Source organism: Rhyacophila brunnea, unplaced genomic scaffold, assembly GCF_057557595.1.
Source record: "Rhyacophila brunnea isolate RB1 unplaced genomic scaffold, BYU_Rbru_1.0 scaffold_7, whole genome shotgun sequence".
Taxonomy (NCBI): domain Eukaryota; kingdom Metazoa; phylum Arthropoda; class Insecta; order Trichoptera; family Rhyacophilidae; genus Rhyacophila; species Rhyacophila brunnea.
The window spans coordinates 22,037,351-22,061,175 of NW_028233339.1; the positions used below are offsets into that span (position 1 = coordinate 22,037,351).

Below are 23,825 nucleotides of genomic sequence, written 5' to 3' on the forward strand. Positions count from 1 at the left end.
ACATTACGAATCATGTATGCGAAACCAAGACAAAAATAAAAAATATGTAGGTATAACCGATTAAACGATGGGAATGCTGATTATGCGATTTGCGACGTCTAGGGTCACGGGTTTGATCCCCTGTAATAACAATTCGTTGGCTTATTTGAAAAAACCTATCAATCTGCATTCAATCGCAATTTTTAGCTTACTGATTAAGAAGCAAACTTTAAAGTGTGCCATAACATGGATAGCTACTTAATAATTACTAATTTTATAGAAAATGTACGAGGGTGGGTCAATAAGTCCTTAGAAAAGCCGACAAGTGGCGCGACTAGTACTGTAAGCGGTTTGTTTTCATGCAGCGGCACTACCGATTCAGTATGCTGCGAAGTTTCAATCAGATTGGTCGGGTTGTTGTGTGTTTTTCGTACATTTAAAAAAAAAATTTGCTTGTGGAAAATGGAAAAATGGAAAATGGAGAAAATTGAGTTTAGAGCTGTTATTAAACATTTTAATATAAAAGGGTTAACAGCAAAGGAAATAAAAAATGAGTTGGATTTAGTTCACGGCATATCTGCTCCTTCAATTGCAACTATTTATAACTGGTTAAATGAATTTAAACGTGGTCGTACATCAACAAAGGATGAACCACGCTCAGGACGTCCTGTAGAGGTGACTACACCAGAAATGATCAATAAAATCCACGATATGGTGTTAAGTGACCGAAGATTAAAGTTGAGTGAGATAATTGAGGTTACAGGGATCTCAAAAGGTAGCGTCATTTCTATTTTACATGACAAATTGGGCATGAAAAATATTTCTGCAAGATGGGTGCCGCGTTTGCTCACAGTCGACAATAAACGCAATAGGGTGGTGGCCTCTAAAGCCCTGTTGTCGCTCATGCAACGCAATCCGGATGAATTTTTTCGTCGCTTTGTGACTGTAGATGAAACATGGATACACCATTATACTCCCGAGACGAAAGAACAGTCAAAGCAGTGGATTGCGAAGACAAACCATGTCCAAAGAAGGCGAAAACCGTAAAATCAGCTGGTAAGGTTATGGCTACTGTATTTTGGGATGCACGTGAAATTATTTTCGTTGACTATTTGGAAAAAGGAAAAACAATAACAGGGGATTATTATGCATCTTTATTGGACCAGCTAAAAAACGAAATTGAAGAAAAATGGCCTCATTTAAACAGGAAAAAAATCCTCTTTCATCAGGACAATGCCCGTGTTCACACATGTTTACGATCAATGGCTAAAATTGAAGAATTGAAGTTCGAATTGGTCGACCACCCACCGTATTCGCCAGATTTAGCCCCCAGTGACTTTTTCCTTTTCCCAAACTTAAAAAAATGGCTAAGTGGACAACGTTTTTTTTCAAATGAAGAAGTCATCGATCGGACAAATGCTTATTTTGAGGACCTTCCGAAAACTTATTTTTCTGACGGTTTAAAAAAAATTGAGAAACGTCTAACCAAGTGTATTGAGCTCCAAGGAGATTATGTTGAGAAATAAAAAAAAAATACAAAAATAAAAACTGTTTTAATGCTTTTTTCTAAGGAATTATTGACCCACCCTCGTAGTACGAAATATTTTTCGTCTAACGTGAAGCATTAGATAATTCGAATTATTTATGAATATTAAAAATGATTTTAAATTAATTATTGTTTATTAAAGATAGCACAGGAACACTAAATATAATTATGTAGTATTTTTATTAAAATATATCGCACCCCCAGTAAGATACTGTCGTAAGTCTGAAATCGGCGTTTTCGAGTTATGGATGTGGTTGGATTCGTATTTTTTTTTGCTATTTTAATAAAATATTGTCATATCTCAAACTCAAATATTGTCAGAGAGAAAGCATTTAATACAGTACATTACTTTCCGAAAACTGTTAAATCGATAATAAAATAGTGTTGTAACTAAGTTACGACAGTATTTTACAAGAAGCTTTCTAAAAAACTAAAACAATATTTTTCAAAAAAATACTGTTGTAACTCTGTTACTACAGTAAGATCTTGAGATACATCGTAATTTTCTCACTAGTTGCATGGATATTATTGTTCCAAAGTATTCAAACAAAAAAACTGGAAGCAGCAGAGGCAACAATGTTTGTTATCAACTTCAATTAAATGGAAGTAAAATACAAGAAGTATGCAAAAAATACTTTATCAACACATTTGGGGTGAGTGAAAGGTACTGCTCCACTGTGTGGAAAACAAGGGTTCTTCTTTTCGGAACGCCAATTCCAGAACAAAGAGGTCACCATGGCAATCACAAAAAAATTAAAGATGATTTAAAAAATGATATAAGAACTCACATTAAGTCTTTCCAGTGATCGAGTAACATTATTTGCGTACACAGACATCTAGATTGTATTTAGATGGTAAATTAACAATTGCTGAAATGTATCGGTTATACAAAAAACAACAAGCTGACAGCAATATGCCATTTGGAAAAGAACACTATTATACACATCCATATTTAATGACGAATTTAATATTGGCTTCTTTAAGCCCAAAAAAGATTTGTGGGTTGAATGCGACCCATACAATAATTGTTCACCAGAAGAAAAAGAACAACTTCAAGAAAAGTATGAGACACATCAACCTGGAAAAAAAGAGGCAAGGGATGAAAAGACCAAAGACGTAGCAGAGTCCCGAACTAATGGCCAAAACAGCGTCATTAATGTAGCTGTATATGATTTGCAGGCTGTTTTACCGCTTCCTTGCGGAAATGTGTCAACTTTCTATTATAAACGAAAGTCGGCAATGTACAATCTTACAGTCTATAATATCACTGAAAATATTGCAAACTGATACATGTGGGATGAGAGTCAAGCTGCATGAAGATCCAATGAAATTGGTAGCTGTGTACTCGATTACATTGCATGTGAAAAATATCATCACATTGAGCATTTTATTTTTTACAGAGACAATTGTGCCGGGTAGAATAAAAATAAATACATTGCTGCAATGTATTTATATGCCATCAGGAATTCACAAAAAAATAAAACGATCTCTCATAAGTTTTTGGTCATCGAGCATACCCAAAATGAAGGCGATATTGTCCATTCTACAATTGAGCAGCAGAAGACTAGGGCTCTTAAAAGTGGACCAATATTTGTGCCCGGCCAAATGATTACCATTGTACAAACAAGTTATAAAACAGGACAACCATACATTGTTAAACCCATGACAACAAATAATTTTCACAACAAGAAAAAACGAGCAGATGAAATCGGTAAAAATTACAACACGGATGAAAATGGAGAAAAAATTTTGTGGCAGAAGATTAAAGTTATAAAAGTAGACAGAGACTATCCATACATTATTTTTATAAAACAAGTTATCATGAAGAATGTAGTAAATTAAATGTTCGTCAATGGAAAATAGGTAAACCGTTACCGATGGATGGTCTCGATTCATCCAAAGCATATCAAGAGCGGCCAAAAATAACGACAATTAAAAAGAAGGATTTGTTTTCTCTCTAAAATGCTAAACATCGTGAATTTTATCATGATTTTGTTGCTTCTCTTCCAAGTGATGTTTAAAAATTAAAAATCGTATCTAGAAATTTTATTTGCCCATTAAATAAAATAATTAAGTATTTTTTTGTTATTTTGAACTAATAATTGTATTTTTCTTGTTTTTTTCAATAAATCTTTAAAGATTGTACCATAACTTAATATTTTGAAAACCTTCCTTTACAGTGCCCAACAAATTAGTTGAAATTATTAGAGTGATGGTAGGGAAATTTACATAGAAAATATTGAGTTGATTCAAATTTTACCATGAAATTTTCAAATATCCTAATAAAATACTGTCGTAACTCAGAAATATTCAAATATCTTTATTTGTATATGTTTTAGAGAAAAATGATGAATACAGTTGAAAATAGATCATGTTTTTCCATAAAAATGAGGAATAATTTTTACATTCAGACTTTTCCTGTATTTACAAAGAATATTTGAAACTTCAAATGGCTCTCCTGCAAAATGCCATTTTCTGGATTACTACAGTATTTTACTGGGGGTGCGATATACATATAGAAAATACATATATTACAAAAATCCTAACTTTTCCTAAAAATATAACAATAAAGAAGAAACCATTCCAGTCAAAAGAACATGAAGATATTAATAACAGAGTAAGATATAATAATTAATTAGTTTGCATGTCCGGTGAGGTAAGCTATGAATATTAAAATGTGTGACCAAGCGTATCTAATAATCACGATCGACGTTTTTTGTATTTTGCGGTCAAACTTCCGAAAATTAATAAACCGAAATGGTGTCAAATTATCAGATCATGCATAAAGAATTTGTATGTGTGATTCGTTTATGTAGAAACGAACATAATAAAATATGATAATTTGTTTTCTAATTCTCATCAATAACAATAACCGATAACAAAATACAAAAATGTCTAGTTAATTATTTGTAAAGTACGGTGAAGTATCGTAACTACTTAATTGATATTGAATGACTTTTTGAAGTACATAGTTAGATATTGTTTTTATTTTTATTGGTGTAACTATACTCAAAGGACGCAATGGCAAGCTTGAACAAAATGCCATGTCAAAGCGTACCAAAGTTTACCCAGTCAAATCTCCGGTCTTAGTCATATAAGTGCACGACCGCCCCCCTAAAATATGCCATCAGAGTTCTTTTGGTTTTCGGACATATAGCGAGAAGTGAAAAAAAAATCGGAAACCAAATCATCGACACGGAAGGTAGACACGACGGTCCAATCTAGTGATAGTTACTATCGGCCCGCGGAATGGATGGTATGCTGAAGAAATATACCTAACCATGGCACCCACAAGAGGGGGACTGACAGGGCTCTAGCCTGGGGGCCGGGCGTTACCAGATAAGTGAGATAACACGCACATCACAAATTTGTACTAATAGTAAAAGTCGCCTGTGGTGCTATTTCCCTTCCAGAATAGTGGTTGTGCGATGCAATTTTTGATCATTGTGTTGATACTTCACAACTCCATAATTCAAGTGGTTGTATTCATAAACACAAAAAATCGCTAAAATACGCTGAATACCCTTAATTTTATCTCGAACCCCATTTGGATAACGCTACTATAGAGCGTCACACTGCCTTTAACTTAGTGATAGGTAGGGAGCACGACAACGATCCTAGTCTGGGAACCCGCTTCAGGATGTGGGGTCCATGAATATAACACTATAACATGTGGAGTCACGATCGTCAATAGTGAGAAAAATAAAAACGAAAAAGTTGTAGTTACAATGGCAAACGATCGCTTTCCAAAATTGGAACGAATTTCCTCCTGGAATAGAATATTAGTACTTAGGTATATACGAGACGAGTCATTGTGAAGAATGTCTTATTCATATTATTAGAACGATTATAGGAGTAATATGAGTATACCTAATAAATTGTGGTTGGTGATTTTGAAAAAAAAAATGAATCCGAAATCGTGAGTCGTGCATGAAAAGAGAAAATACAGGCACAACAATGATGGATTTTAAATAGGAACGAAACATAATGGCGATCTAGTTCAAATGCGGAGTGTGGCTGACATACAATGGAAATTGGTATCACACGTACAGAAATAACGTACCCACCTACCTACTTAATAATGGGACATGATAACTGAAATACGTTTCATAATGCTGACTACTGTGATACATTTAAAGTTTAAAAAAAAAAACGAACCTAATCGAGGTGAGTTTCTTTTACTATTACACGACTACTATTATTATAGTGAAAAGATGAAAGACACCAGTTAATTCCCAATTTCGGTGTTGCGTTCAACGCATCCATATTCAATAATAAAATCAAATTCAGTCGTTTTACGAATACAAAATATTATGGCATGCGTCAAACTAATGTTATGTTGAACGCAATGACATTAATATGGACGAAGCATATACAAAAAAAATGACACTCACTTTTTTGTCGGGTCTGCCGAATGGCATAATTTGTTCTAACGCCATTACAATAAAGGTGATATTGCTATAAATTCCCGATGCTTTTTGTCGGTCTGCCGAATGGTTCGGTCGAACGGGTTCGCTCAAATGAACATTGATATAGAAACACTGTTCTAACGCCATTACAATAAAGGTGATATTGCTATAAATTTCCCGAAGCGTGATATCGCATAATGGAAATTGCGTGACGTCTACCTATACATGTGGAAATGTCGCTATGCGCGAATTTACTTGCTAGCTACTGTATTGAGTGCGTTGTCCATTAATAATTTCATTAGTTGAACGCATTAGCAACATTAAAATACTATTAAATTACTCAATCTGCTTACGTACTTTGTGGTTATTGTACAAAATAATTATGAATGTAAGCTTTCACACCTAACCGGGAGGATTAAGTATTTTGACATCCAGTTTGTATGCGAAAATAACATAATTGCCATTACGCATTTACAATAATTAATACGTTAGTTTAACAGCATGTTATCTCCAAATGCATTAAAGCTGGATGCACCCGACCAACGATGAACACATCTTACATAAAACAGTTTCGATGCCGCACGTTTAAATGCAATGTGCTACCTAAAACATGCATGCATGCTAAGACCACGGGTTACATGTAAAATGGACATATCATAGTTAATCGTGAGCTGTCGTGCCGGAAAGGTAAAAAATTACGAGTTCCTCGTGGATCATTGCCGACTGGAATGTTCCAATTTTATTAGATTTAATATCTACCATTAATTTGAAATTTGATTACATGCTAACCAACTTTTGAATTATTCAGAATTGTATACTTATACATAATATGAATGATAAGTTTGAATTTATAATTTACTTACGTACCATTCTATTATGTATTTCCCTTGTATTCTGGTGGTTTTATCGCGTATTTTCAAGTGTTATAATTAGAAATGACTTTCATCTCAATGCTATATGGCCATCTGTTTCCGATACAACAGCTCAAATTTGCCCATCTCTACAATTACTACTCAACAACTTAATACTACTTAACTTAATACAATTTTCCAGACTCCAATTCTGTTATGACTTACACATTGATCCCTTTTATATGACATTCATCATTAGCTCTCATTTTCTGCATAGCGAGAAAAACCGTGTGAAATTTCAACGAAGTGATGCAAAAAGCGATATTGAAAACAAAACAATTATATAATAACATAGTAGGTATAATATTATTATCAAAAAGTAATACCGATTCTCAGCACAGATATATAATATTTTATGTATTTTGTGTGTCGCGTGTGACTGGTCATTTAAATAATATTTACAATATCTCTTTCTCGCATGATCCGGCATAATTAAAATTGCGACATGCCTAGAAACTTGACGAGACTGAAAAAATCGAAATGAAATCGCATGGCTACCAATGTTTTTTAGATTTATCTACGAAATTATAGTTAAAGTAATTTTATCTAGAATATTTTTGAGTTGAATTATGCAAATCACTGTACATTAATCAAGCTAACCAACACCAAAGAATAATACACGCACGCACGCATTCGCGGCTTAAAATTATCTATTGTTTTTAACTCTTATAGAATACTATATACCTACTCACATCAAACAATTTGTCTTAAGATTTTGGTGGAAATCAGAAATTATGGATGACGGCTGTATAATCGGCCTTATAGTGGAGAGGGCTCAGAAGAAATCTCTTCTTTCCTTGAGGCTGTATGTACGGGTCTAATATTATCCGTAACTTTATCCACCTAACATTATCTTGGGCACATAATATTATAGTTTAAGGATTAGAAGAGATCTTTATTTGAATATATCTGTGTTTTTATTCACATGCTGTAAATGAGAACTCGGCCTGTTTATATGTATCCTAACTGAAAAATCGAGAGTATCAACTGTTTTCTTCTCCCAAGGAAGGTGTATAGAACTAACCTGCCATTATTGCAGAGGCCAATTGAGTTCAACCAAATTGATATACATACTCCACCAAGACCGTCTACAGTCAGGCCAAGGCACTAAAGTTCAGTTCCGACGGTTATTGCGTAACTTCGAATGGAATGTGGAAACTTTTCGATTGCATTTATATCGTTCCTATTATATTTTATAAAACGATCATTGTTTTCATACTGATTGCCTAAAACTAAAACAGTCCACGTAGAACATCAAAAAGTAATTTCTTTTATTTTGTTAACTGTCAATTCATGGTGGAACCGCATTGTATCGTTGTTTGATTTAATAAAACACAATTTTTTTTGTAGTACTTATTCCACTTTAATAAATAAATTTGGACCGGTTTCGTCCGCCTCAGAGGGACGTTTTCAACGTTTCCACGTCTTAAGGGTGACAAGTGAAAATGTAAAATGTAGGAAATGTAAACAAAAATGGCTAAATTTTGACGTCGAAAAATAAGACGAAGAAAGAGTTCATAGTATCTAACGATTTATTTAAATGTGGAAATGACAGCGAAACTGATAAACATTGCGGATGGTGTGGTTCGCCAATGAAATATTTTGATAAACGTTAAATTTGACCGTTGATAAAATTACTCATATTCGTTTTAGATTAAGTATTGATAATAGACTAGATTTATTGTGTAGTTTTAAGAACTAGCTATGTTCACTTATAGTTTACCCGTTATATTAAATTTTAGTCACAAACTGAAAACCTAATGTCAATGAAAGCCCAATCAGTAGGTATTTTAAGGCATGTGGCATTTAGTAAAAAAAATCATTACAAAACAACAAAAACAAAAAAAAACATTACGTTAGTACAATAATAATTATTATGTATGATGGAAAAATAAATACATTTATCAAATTAAAACCTCATCACCTCTAACATAATATGTACTCAAAATTATTATCATTCGTATATTTACAGTTCATTCATTGGTTGTTTTCTTATCAAAATATTAGTTCACAAATAAATTGATTCTGATAGACGGAAGGGTTTTACAATAATAAATCTTTTACTTTACGTTGTTAGAATATTCCATTAAAACGCCTGCAACTTATCAGATGAAGATATCTATTTATAAAACGCGGGATAGTAATCGTAAAAATAATTTGGGCGGGTTAGAGGAGAAGTTTATGTATTTTAATGCAGTAACTGATGCGGCGTATTGTAATATCAAACTACACAGCGACGGTCAACTTACAGATTTTAACTATGAATAACAGCTTAGAAATCAACTATCCCAGTGTAAATACGTCTACATTGCATGGTTTAACTTTATTTTTGAATATCATCCACAATGATCATTTGTAAACTAAATAAACTACACTGTAAACAAAGGCATATAATTTAAAGGCCACACCTGCCACAAATATTTTTGAATCAATTTCGATTTTCTAAAATGAGTGTTAAATAGTTTACCGATAAGTACGGTTTCCTAAACACTTTGTGTAGGAAAATATAATATAAAGCAATGTAGTCATAATCAGGAAGGAGGCGGTTATGAAAAGAAACCAATTTTCACGACGTTGAAGTGGTGCGATGCAACTTGCTGGTACATTGACAGCAATGGTAGTGCTGGTTATTGATTATATTAGAATGCAATGCGGTGACCTGTTTGCAATAACTTACTAGCACTTTCATAGAATTCTAATGAATTTAAGTTTTGCACTATTCCAATTGAGTCGTTTTTTGCGACCCGGGTTTCGCCTTTCGGCATCTTCAGGCACTATGTGCACTCACCTAAAGGTAAATACACACTGACAACGAATACAATTAATTCTAACTTATATAATAAATTAATACAATATAGTAGGTAAATACCTAGGGGCGGCAGGTTATATGAAAGTATGGTGAAGCCGGCAAGTATGCTGAAAAAGTATGGTGAAGCAGGCTGGTTATCAATTTGTGGCAAATTTTCCACGTTAACATTATATTATATGAGTACGCTATAATGACCGAAGTAAATCCTCCGTGATGCCCTGCATTTTTTTTATCGCGTCAATAATTTTCGTAAGTTGTCGGCTATTGTTGGCCTGCTTCATTCATTTGTATGAGAAAGCCGATTCCTTACCCCTCTTTTTAAATAATACCTCCATGGTAAATACCTTATCACTTACCTATTAAGTCAAGGATCAAAATAAAAATATAACAAACAAATTATGAATAGTTGAAGTGTTAAAAAAACACCTAAACTAGTAATACAATTAATAGGCGTAAATCGTCAATACTGGGAAAACAATGGCATCGTATTGGGAATTTAATGGAGTTAACTAACGAGATATATTAATACTATCAGTTTTTAAAAAGTCATATTAGTTAAACAAATATTCTTACATGCTACTTTTTTTTAAATATAATAAATCCAAAAATAAGCCTACATACATAACCAAACATGCGTACTAACTTATCTATTAACGAAAGTACATAATAGGTAGATACTAATATCAAAATAGAGGAATATTAATCAGTTTATCAGTGGCAGACGGCAGTGCAGTGGGTATACTTACATAATGACGAAATAAAGCAAATAAACCGTTATTCGGCTTAAATATATACGTCATACATTAAATTGTTGTCTGCTTGCCATCTTCCGTTGGCTACCCCTGGTTTAAAAAACGTGCCGTACTTTGCATCCGTCGTAAAACACTGAATGAAATACACGACAGGGCCCGACTTATAAATTTTACCGCCCGTATTACATTCCCGGGCAATAATAATTCAGGCCGTTAAGTTTATCGGTAGCCATATAGGGTGAAGATTGACCGGGGATCACACCCATAGAGGTTCGAGCACCACGTGGGGCATTTATTTTTATCCAGGTCAGTAGCGAGAGGTCAAATCAATGACCAATAACCAATATAATATCGTTTCCATATCCGACCGTTCAATTATCGAAAATATTAATTCATTCACAACGTTCCCTTCCCTACCATTCCAATTAATGCTAGATAAATGAAACAAATTACTATTAAAATCACCGGCACCTAGGTAATTACAGATATCAAATTTTTGTAACTGTATTGTTGACAACTGATGTAAATTATTTACACAAAATTTACTCAGACAGTACGAGTACCTACAGTATACTTACCAGTGGCGAAGGGTGGAGGTAGGCTGTTAAGATCCGCCATAAACAGTGCACATTAAACTTTTTCAGACATACATATTTGTTTTCATTGAAATATGACTGCAATTTACAGATAGTGTTGGTTAGTTTTTAAAATTCAATTAAACCCTGAGAAACCAAGCCATAATAGATAATAGTCAAAAATACATGTCTATCTATAAAATATCTAAAATTATGCAATTAAATCATACATAACTTTGAATATTCTATAAATAGAATAATATTTTTTATTTATTATAGTTTGGTTTAGCCAGGGCTTAATGAATTAAAAAAAATAACCAACAATATGTGTAATATGTATTTTTAATCCAACAAAAACAAATATCTATGAATGAAAAAGTGTGTACAATTTTGTCGTATTGCCCAAATTAGACCAAAACTATTATGGTTTCGTTTAGGCATGGTTTAATTGATTTTTAAAAACCAACTAACACCATCTGTAAATTGTAGTCTTAGTTTAATAAAAACAAATACATATGACTAAAATTTTTTAGTGTGCACTATTAAATTTATAGCGAATCTTAACAGCCTACCTCCACCCTTCGCCACTGATACTTACTGATAACTATAACCTATATCGAAGAAAATACTGGCAATAATCAATAATTAAAGCATTAATCTATATATGTATTATTTTATAGAAGACTGGATACACACAAGATTTAAGAATGTACCATTCGTCATTGACAACAATAACTTGGAAAGTCTCATTCCAATGTAGCAATCATACCACTCAGCATTAAATGAGTGACACACTTTAATATGTTTTGACAACAAAACAATAGAGCGATTCACCATTTCCTCAATCATTACTAGATCAGCAGGGTCTGTTATGATTGGTAATTGCGAAAATATGTCTTGTAATATATTATATTGTACTGCATTTGTATAAATTGGAAGGACGATGCAGGAATCCTCACTCAACTCATTGAGTCCGTCACGAGACGCACTACTATTGTCACGAGTTATTCGCTCGACATAGTTAACCATGACTCCACTCGAATCAAGTCTCTCAGTTCATCAACACAAAAAGATCTCACTCACATCTACTAACATTGTAACTCTCTGTAGGTACTCTGCATCAAAACAATAAACATCTACCTACATCAATCTACACTGCTACCTCTATAAACTCACATGCCTCCAATCATCTACCGCTAAACCTATTAGAAAATTTCTTTTGAACTGAGGAAGGAATAGGTACATAATATGAATAATCCCGCGTTAACGTTCGGTAGCTAAATTGGTTAAAACATGCGCCCGTCAAGCAAGAGACGTATTAATTCCACTGGGTCCTACATTTAGTTCTAGAATTTTTCTAATAGGATGTTCCGGAGACTTTTCATGTCTTGAATGATGCATAATCAATTATGATAAAAGCTTTAACGTACTATGGACATCAACAATGAAGACGCTGTATCTAAATTAAAACATTACGTTATGATGTATAAAAAATATTGTGGTTCACTTTGGTTGCATATACACCACATTTTATAACATCGTTTAGTTGTATTTGCCCTCGCAGCTGGAGGTAAGTTTAGTGCAGTTGCATACAATTGAATTACTCAGTTAAACTGTGCAGTGTCATTGTAAAAATAAAACAGTCAAGATAGTGCATGTGTGTGCACCTATGAGGAGATTGTATTAATGATGACGTTAGAAATAGAACGAACTGACGCCGTTAACATGATGAAGGTTTTCTGCTACGCTTGATTTGGGCTTAAATAGATTGATAGATAGATTACTAATATAACAGAGTTAAATTATTATTCAATTACGAAATGACAATTACAAAAAAACTAAATGTGCAGTGAAGGATAAACGATAACCATTATCCAATAAAATTGGATTGATGATAATTTAAACATTTTTTTATTATTATTGAAAGTTAATAACTTTTTTACATAATAGGTAGGTACCTATTTTACGTATTGTATGTATTTATCATTTTGAAAGACCTTTCAACAGGCCGTACTGTATTAATAAAAATGATATTCGTGGGATATTGAAATACGTATCGAAAGGTATTGTGAAAATATAGTGGTAGCCCATTTTTTGAATAATAAAATGCCTAATTCTTGTCAAATTTGGGATCACAGAGATAATAAATATAATTTTTTTATAGTAAATATTTCACTATATAATGTTAACAGCAATTATTAATAAATCTAAAAAATCTTAACACCACTGCACATGGATGTACTGAAATATGACAATATTATAAAACATTAGATCGAGAGGTTTAAAAGAATACTATTTTATGTAATAAAAATACTTTATGCAGTCATCAAATGTTTAAAATAAATATAAAGGATAATAAGGCTTCAAAATTACATACTTAAATAGGTTATCTACAGCGTTTAAGGAATGTCCAGGCTTATGCTCTGAAAATACTATAAAACTCCATTTTGACCTACGTGGCGCATGTGGGCCTTTAAATAAAGTACACTTAATGTATGTACATAATATAACATTTTCGAATCGAAATTCATCTTCTGATATTAAAAAGGTGTACACCTACATGGAAAATAAAATTACAAAAAAAATGAAACACAATACAAAAAATGATATGGAAGTAACAATAATTGTATAAAATACATTTAATTTAATACTATATATAGAATTGTAGTAGTCAAACTAGAAAATAAATGCATACAAGTCATTGACGTTCGTTAACTAAACCAAGAATAGTTCCAAGATTGGTCTGCGAAAGGTAAGCAAAAAACTTACAATGAAATTTGTACATATTTACATTTCTACATACAAACAACGTTTGGCTTTTCCACGATCATTAGCTTATTACTACAGCCACGGAGTAGTAATTTGGAGCAAATCTAGAAAAAATCTCCACAGAACCGACACAAACAAAGCGTCATTTTGTTAGACGATCACAAAGCAACAAAAAACGGTTGTTTTTCGGCGTTTTCCGGCCCCGACGAGCAAATTGACGATAATGATAACCGTGGCACGGTTCGCTTCGTCGGTTGAATGCCGTGTCAGGGAACTGAACCGATCTTTACCGCAATCGGGACGTTTTTTCTCCTCATTACTATGCAGCACTTACCTAAATGAGACGTCTATTTTCAAAGACTGACATCTTCATCTTGGTAGAGGCGATTTTCAGAAGCACGTACCTATTGACGGTGTCTACATTTTTCGCTTGTAACTCTCCGATTTTATGCAAACAGAATAAATAAAACTATTGAATACTTAGACGAGATTATACAACGATGGTATTATTACAGTGCTTCACAATCCACCTATAAACTTCAATCATTTTGACCATATGAAGCTCAACGATGGAGTAGTTTGACAGCAATTCGCTCATTATGTATTAATACAGGATTCGGACCCGCAACCACCGATCGAAAGTCGCGCGCGGTTACTTCTTCTCCATTGACTAATGGGCGACTTTATATTTTGTTCAATTTGCTTACAATTACGACGTAAAAATGTTATTCTCCAATAATGCTGGATCGATTATAAAAAAAAATTGCCGAGAGACAAGTATAAAAACAGTGCATTAAAAATTATACTTTTGTAAATACCTACATCAAATGTGCTAATAAGTAGACAATATCTTAAGAATTTATAAAACAACGTCCAACTAAATTCATCTCGAGTGGAATATTATCAATATACCTACAAAGCAATTCTGTTGAACACAACTACTAATATGGTTTGGCATCATTTGAGAACATACACCTGATGCTCCCGATTTTTAGGTTGTCAGGATACGCAAGTCATTATTCAACAAGTTCTCCTTCCGTGCTCCCTAAACACAATACATTATAATATGTTGTTCCACTGCTGAACCAACACTATTGTTTTACTACCACTAGCCCACTGCTATTGCATCCTCGTGGCCTGTTGTAGTGTTAAAAAGAATGCATCACTGTTGTACTTGAAACAAAACATTATCATTTCCACCACGCATAAAATGTATGTAAAATGCGTACCTAAGTATATGTAGCATACTCCTCGGTAGATGTATTTTTAGTAGGCAGGCATATTACGCTTAATAAATAACATGATTCTACATAGTTATTCTAAAAGACACTCTGATGGGTTTCTGATGTAATTTATAAAAATGCTAATGACTAAGCAATGTAGAAAACAAAACAGATTTATGTTTTTGTCTAATTGAATTGACGATGAGAACACAGACTGAAATATTACCAAATACTATGGAAGAAATATGTTTCGAAATTAAAAACCTAGAAGCAGTAATTCAAGAGAATACTATTTTGGTAGTGACATGATAATAATTTAATAGTTGAAATAGCGTATTCCGCAAGACGGCTTGATGAAAAGTCGGAACAAAGGAAGTCATTTTTATAGTGCATGCAAGTAGACTAAATGTTAGATTCTTATCGTAATTATTTGACCTCTACAAACAATATTCATTCTGTAGTGATAAAATGTAAGAGAAAAATACTCACTATATACTATTTCATTTGATGAATTTGAAATGTTTAATTAATCAATCAATTATTATTAGGTGGATACGTATGAATATTCAACACTTAGTTAAATATTTTGGTGTGAATAATAATATAAAAGTTCTTCTTAAAACCATAAACAAGTACTATCAATAATAATTAATTATTACTAGTGTCATTAATGGAATGATAACATTGTGTTGTTATTGGTAATTATTGTTAGTAATTCAAAGTTAAACAATTACTAATAAAATAAATAATAATTTAAAATATTTATTCAGTATATTTACCTATAGTGTACAGCGTTGCCAATTTAGCGTTTTTCTTGCCAGATCTAGCATTTTTCGATAGGCGTCTAGCATGCAAAAAACGCATCTGGCTTATGGCGTTTATTGATGCCTCTAACAGCTTTAAATGTGTTGAAAAACGCTAGATATTTAGTTTATGTATTTTCATCCGCATCAAATTTCTGACCATCAGATACTTATAATACAGGTAGGTAGGTACACATTTTAGTGAGAAATAAAAGATGATGAAACAATTTCATGCATTGTTTAATGATTTTGTATATTATTCCGAATCTCCGCGTACCTATATAAAATAATAATTTAACAATTACTCATCTCAATGTACTTTGATTCTCTATGTCTGTCCTAAAAAGAAGCTCTCGTCTTCAAACATCAAACGAAGCTTGAACGCCGTTGACACAAAATATATATTTCTTGTCAATTTTGAAATAAATATCTGTTAAAATATGTGGTTTTTACATGTATCGACATTTTTTCGATTTATGCACTTTTTTTCGATACGCAAAAGCAAAGGTATTGGTAGAATAAGTAAAATTACTTGCAATTTTATTTTCACAAAATCTAGCGATTTTTCCTGCCGAATAGCTTGTTTTCATAACCTGTCTGGCATGTTTTTGTCAACGACAGTTGGCAACACTGACAATGTAATGGGTAATGCATAATATGACGTGTTTGCAAGCAAAAAATCGATTTAAAATTGTGTCGGCATTTTTGAGGCCCTTATCTTATGCATTGGTGGATTCGCACATTGTTTACTGTAACTACAAGTTTGGGCTTAAGTGCATGCAGTTGGCTGCACGCACTATAGCAAAATGGAGCATCATTGCCTGCACACCGTATTATCTGCTAAAAGCGTCCGTAGCGATTTAAAATAATACCCAAAGGACTTCGGATTATAATAATTGTATACGAATTTTTTAACCTGACTATTTCAGAACCGCGAAAATGGAGCTAGATTGATAAATTAATGCCACCGTCCAAGTTGTCCAATCGTTGATTCAATGTATTGATATATTTACTTATTGCGAAAGTATTTAGTTAACATAGGTTTACATTAAAAATGTTACATGCAAGTATTGGAATATTATCTCAAATGATATTACACAATGGAATGGACCATTACGTCTGTAGGTACTGCGGTAATTTTGTATTTTTGATAAGTTTTTACATATTTTTATAAATCAATATAAAGCTTACTTAGTGACACCCAGCAAACATAAGCCATAAATTTAATGCAATAATGTAGGTATTCGTTGAATACATTCTGCATCGTACCTATCTCAAGGTATGGCATCCTGTCTCAATACGATTGTGTAAAATAAGAAGAATAATATACGATATTATACCACTATGATTTCACACTCATACATTTAATCTTAATTGAATAAACTTCGGTGGGTACTATATTAATAACATAAGTAGTAATTAAAAAGCTTTCTTTAATGAAAAAAGTTCACTTTTTAAAATTGGTAGGAATACAATTCTGACTTATTTATAAGGTTGCTTTACGGTTTGTGAGAACAATTTTGGCCGAGTGTCAACTTTTTTATTATATGTTTTGAGTCTAACCGTGTTATCACTCAATTAGCGAAGAAAAGCTTTTGACGGGAAGCCAGATATTTGACTTTTCCAAGGCGAATATGAGAGTGGTGTATTGAAACCGACCCGAGAAAGCTATCAATCCATTCCGATCTCGAAATAAAACTGGGACGCAAGAGACAGGTTCGGTCGAAACAGATATCTCTGGCAGGGCTTTTTTATCAATGATGATTGATTACGATGGAGTATGATTGTGTGGCCATCATTATCTTATTGCAATATAATATTTAATATTCATACTTCACCCTTCACATTATACCGACAGCGGATCAAACAGTATATTTATATACAGCAATTAGTTTGAAATCCCGATTCGCTTTAAGGAAAAATCAGGTATTGCGACTTTTATATCAAACTGGAATTAAATCCCATCCCCTAAAAATATCGAAAAAGATTTCAAATAAAACGCCAAAATTTAAAAAAACAAATGCAAATATTTTATAGCATCTACAACGGTCATTATTAGTACAGTATTATGCCTCGACTAGCTAATTAATATCGAAAAAAAATACAATAAAAATGAAGGCGTTGCTATTTAATTCTGCGGAATTATACGGAGTTGGCAACCACAAAAGTCGCAAACGTAGGTCAATAGCACATTAAAACAATTTATAATGGATACACTAAACTATGATATGTTTTATAAAGTTGAAAACTTTGTCTCTATACGTAAGACCTGTGTACACTATTCAAGTACAAAATAATTTATATTTGGAAGCTTACTATATCATTGTAAACACTGGCTATTGGTTCGCATTGAAGCATTACCCACGTACCTAATATAACAATTATAATCTGTATGGCGGCATCAAAAATCCGAAAAAAATAACGCGGTCAACTGCATACAATAAAATTAAATGCATATTGTGCTATAACAAGTAGGTGCAATCCAGCGAACCCGTAATAAGAAACAATGAATGAATGAATATGAATGCATGAATCAGTTCTGAACTGGAATGGAACAACAAAGTTGGCACGCTATGATATTTTACAATACAAAAAAGTAAGCGTAAAAGTATTATAATATGTGTAGGTAATATACCTGTTGTATTCAGGGCTTAATTGCCGGCCGGAACTCCACCGAGTCCTGCAGGGTCTGTCTCGCCTCAGCGCCTCCACAGTATGAAACACTGAATAATTAATTCATAATATATCCCTTGGTTAGTTGGCACTTGGCTTTTGCGGCTTGCTGGGCTCCGGATACTAAATGCACATGCGATGAAGGGCCTATGCGACACTGACAGGTGTTTCCTTTCCAACACAAATTACGAGTAAAGCCACTGAGCTATGGTTTAATCACTTGACTGTACACGAACGATCCAACACATTTGATTGCGTTCAAACACACAGCACTAAATAGTAAAAACAGTGTTTTAACAGTTAAGTAAAATACACAGAAATTTCGACATCAATTTTCACCAGGCACGCAAGTATGTTTGAATTATTTTTAAACTTCACAACACCGTTACAATGTAATGTTATGAAAACGATTAAATGTCAATTTTGTGACAGTGATGTCTTTTAAATAGTTTCACGTAAGTAAATGAACGTGAAAGTTTCACACCTGTATTTAAATAATAATGATTAATAATAACAAAGAAGTGTAATTAAATGAATTAGAATAATAGCAGGTAAGTAATTAATTGTCTATTATCATTCATTTAATTATTCACTCGTTTTCATTTTATGTGTGTAATACTAATAGTAATATTATCATTACTTATTACTACAATACAAAAACGTTTACCACATTTCACTGAATATATTATATTCCATTAGCAGATATTTGATAATGACTAAAGGAAAATATCGTGGGAACAGATGCGAGTCTTTTGAACCACTAATAAAAACGTAGTCAGATTACCCAATAAATTCAGTATGAGAAGATGAAGATAAAAATAACGTTGACTATAAAAAGTTTGTTTATTTGATGTATTTTAGAAAGCTCCTGTGCGATCTTTCGAGTAGTGAACGTCGGGCTGTAATAACCTCCTAACGCTAAGGAAGTAAGTAATTCGTTCCAACTTTAAATCGGCAAAGTTTTTCGTGATTCTTTTGAAAACGACTTAGTGCATTAAAAATATAATCAATGGAAATTTTTGACAATGGTAAACGCAACTTTGATATAATAACAATAATTGATCTTATGTTTCTCTCTGAATATATTGAAATTATTATCACACCATCATATTGTATAGAAATAATCTTGCATAATTAGTAATTTGTTTGTAATTTGGAGTATATCGGGAAATAATGAAATAAGCAACTGCATAGGTATGTAGTTTCTATAAAAAGAAAGACTTTTTGATGAAGTCATTGTCACTGATATAAAATTAAATCTACCATCATAATTATTGTAGAGTCATTAGCAATTCACTCGCTAGAGTTAAAACGATAAACCGACCTGTGGGTCTATTCTATACTTATCGAACACTAAATTGATAAATAGTATCAAACTTAGGGTAGGTTTGTATCAAAATATTAGCACTTATTGTAACAATTACACGAAGCCGGTTTTTATTGTTGCAATAAGTGCGATATTTTAACAGCAGCAAGATAGGTGCTGTTAAAATATAGCACTTATTGCAACAATAAAAACCGGCTTCGTGTAATTGTTACAATAAGTGCTAATATTTTGATACAAACCTACCCTAAGTTTGATAATATTTTTCACTTTATCACTTTAGCGGTCGATAAGCATAGAATAGACCCACTGAACAATGTAAATTCAAATTAATATTTAGTTTCAAACTTTTTGAACGAAATTTCCAACTAATAGGAGTATGCATACTGTGCCTACCTTACTTTATCGCTAAAAATATTTTTTACGTCTTACTTCATTGGCTCCACAATCCAGCTTGGATACTGGCCATCCTGAAGAGGTTTGTCAACCTAAATATATTTATGATAAAATAATAAAATCGCCTTTTGATACGGATTAAAAATAATATACAATATTCCGACAATACATAAATTTATATTGTATAAAAATCGAAAGGTTTTTTTTTTTAAATAATGCTGTTTGTCAATGTGCGTTTATTTGCTTACTTCACTTAATAGCAATTAGATTGATTTATCAATATTTGAACAGACACCGATGTATTGAACATTAGCTAGTTAGAGTTCTAACTGAGAGATAAAAAGTCGTAATTCAGGAATGTTTGATGCCACTCGAGAGAGAGAGAAGACGCAGATGATATATTTTAACAGAAGCCAATGCTTGAGATAATATGAAGATCATTTCATACATGCATCCTGTTTACGAGCTAACTCTTGGTACACAAATAATATTCGTCTGGCACTGATTAATAATATAAAGAATGTGTAAACGGGTATGAGTAACGCCTGAAGATTTGTCGTTAATTTAAATTTAATCCACGGCTAGAGACAACGCACTGAAAAGTAATTCGTCAGGTTAATATAAGGTCAAGGCAGGTGTATACACAGTTATAATGAATACTAATTCAAGTTTTATGCGGTACAAAACGTGGACTAGGTATTCAACAATATTAATTCATCCTTTCTAACGAGTAATAAATATATCGGATACCTACGTTTTTGCAATCAATATCCTGAACAAATATTATATTTGCAATGACTTCACGGCACACATTTCAAAACAGCGAAAAAATAGCAAGCTATCTTATCTTAAATCATAAACTATTAAAAAGCAATTTTTCTTATGAAGATTTAAAAAAAACAAGTTAAGTAATATTTCTGATATACGATAAGAATTCTTGAAAACCATTCAATTCGCACAGTCCAACAAAATAATAATGACTTTTTTGAACTCAACGAGTGTTATGTTTTATTAAACCAGTCAACGTAAATACATATTGTCTAAACAAAATCATTCAAAAAGTAAACTTTCGTTATTCAAACGTGGATTGATGTGTTCTTGGCAGTGCCCCAACCTAACATACGTCACAAATTTCATAATAACTCATAGATCAAGGATTTAAAATATACGTTATCAAAATATTTAATAAATGATCAAATTAAACAACACGAGGCCGCAATGACAACAATGAAATCAAAATGTCACTATTATATTAATAAGTAATAACGAGTGACAAGGAGAGATCAAAGTGTATTTTCGAAGATAATGCAATGATAATAATGTAACAAACCTACGAATAAAATAATAGTAGTAATCAATAACAATTAATATATTATTTTTTAAAATTTTACGTATGTAAATAAATAATAATTCTCATGTAAGGATAGCATCGCATCAATGCCACTATCTATCTCTATAGTCTATATTATCAATGACGAGAATATCGGAAAAAATATTGTTTTACAAAATAATCAGTTCCAAATTTGAATTTTTATCATACATTGTTTGCATATTTAGGATTCGATTTTAATTTAGTGTTCTTTTGCTTGACCTTTATTGTTGTCAGAATTATTTTGTTAAGTAAAATACATATTATATCGATCGACGAAGCGACATCATGCGAAGCCGGGTATTTAAGCTAGTATATACGTATAAGTATATTGTGTAATTGCGGTTGTTAATCACTGATCTAAATTGTTATGTACATTTTATAACGTTAGGTTACCCAATTTTTGTTTATTATACTGAATCAGTGTTGCCATATTTTTGCTATATATAGCTGATTATAGTACAAAGGCGTAAAAATTCTAGTATTTCTAAAACATATATGGTACAGGAACATTTTTCGTCTTGCATCCTTTAAAATTATAGCATTTTGGTATATTTGGCGTAAAATTATAGTATTTTACATTTTTCGAAGAGTTAAAATTATAGTATTGTACTATAATTATAGTACGGTTGGCATCACTGTACTGAATACTAAAACTAATACTCTCGACTGAGGAAAATTGAATTTAAATTCTACAAAACTTACACTTATCAGTTAATTTATTTTGTAAGTTTTGTGAATAAACTGTTTTAATTGATGTAAACAAATAACTAATGTGTGTTATGTATCGAATTCAAGTAACCGAATCGTTAAAATAAACGATTCATCTGTGCACTGAGCCACCCTGCCACCGGTCAATCAATCCACGGTAGCGTTCACTTATTCGCACGTCTCTGGGGTTACGCAAAAACAACACTTAAAAATGACATGTCAAGATCACGCCATTAATCCCAATTTAACGATTAGCACAGTTGTAAAAACTTGATTCATATCGAAAACAGTAAACTGTAGGACGGTTTTATTACTTCGAGCACTTCGCAGAGTGGAAATGTTCGTCGGAAAACTGTATTTAGCTCGGAAAAGCGACGTCGCCAATAGTATGACGGATTAAACAAATTTGATTGGCGCACACGATCGGCGATGAACTTGGATGGCGGCCGGCGACCGACTGAACGTGGGACGGGCGCAATGATTCAAACGGCGCGAGTACTTGCATACCTACTACACTACTACAGTAACGCCGACTAGCCTCTACGGATAGGGCTACGGCGATGTACCTACGGCACATCGTACAAGGTTTTGCGTAAATGAATTAATCATGTATGGATATAAAAAATAGATTCAAATCGATTGTAATAAATAAGTAATAGGCTGAAATAAATAAGAAACCTATTAAATGGTCAATGAACATAATTATAATGTACAACTCTAACCACTTACGACCAATGATTATTATTTTGTAACACATTTTGTGTATAAGATTTTTTTTTTAATATCTCTCTAGTAAGATTCGTAGAGATAACCTGGCGAACGTTTGCATCAGCTGAATGAAAAAAACCATGTCACTATTCATTAGACAAAGCGTTCAGAGTTAATTTTCTACTTCTTCGTGGATATCACTGGATTTGGCAAACACTTCGACCGTTTAATATGTCGATGATCGAAACAGCTCAGTGACGTCCCGTGGGGGTAGGCAGATTGAGCGTCGCTTGGGGGCGGCAGTTATTCGAAGGGCGACAAATCGAGGAGAATCATTTGGTATATAATATAGAAATAGCTGAGTACTTAAAATCAATTACGAAAATATCTTTCCATTAGAAAAATCAGCTTACTGGTTGGACACAAAATGTATTAATTAACATAAAAGGTTTAACAGGACTGTAATTATTATGTCGGGTTCGCGATGTCTAGTTTACTTCCGTTGCCTTTCGACGTGCATGGTGACCATAAACGAGACGTACAGATTTTCGAGTAATTACAGTCTGGCTTATTATATTAACCAGTGCGCAAGGAAATTCCGTTGACCTTCGAAGATGGACCATCCTCTTACAGAGCGGCCAACATACCGCTCCTGCTCCTCGTTATTATTCTGTATCGAAGGTTGCGCCGTCATTATAATATCGATTATCGATTAAATAATGCCTAAACCTTTGCAATCTCAGACTAAAAATATCATTACAAATGTCAACATTATTTACTACAAATAAACAACGAAAACATTAAAAAGTTTAACTGTATCTGCAGTAGGTACCTTCAGAATAGGTACTGGGGGAATCTCTTAAAACAT

The 23,825-nt window shown here is 32.8% G+C and overlaps 1 protein-coding gene across 38 annotated transcripts in view; it reads right to left on the minus strand.

The window, feature by feature from the left end:
* LOC147064624 (rho GTPase-activating protein 21-like) overlaps window positions 1-23,825 on the minus strand; it is a 466,312-nt gene that overhangs the window by 202,436 nt on the left and 240,051 nt on the right. Inside the window, exon 1 of one of the 38 annotated variants that reach the window (XM_085957825.1) lies at window positions 18,412-18,550. The exons of the other annotated variants lie outside the window; for them this stretch is intronic. The gene's annotated coding sequence lies outside the window, so the exon portion shown is untranslated. Of the gene's footprint in view, window positions 1-18,411; window positions 18,551-23,825 lie in introns of those variants that run through there. 38 annotated transcript variants of the gene reach the window in all.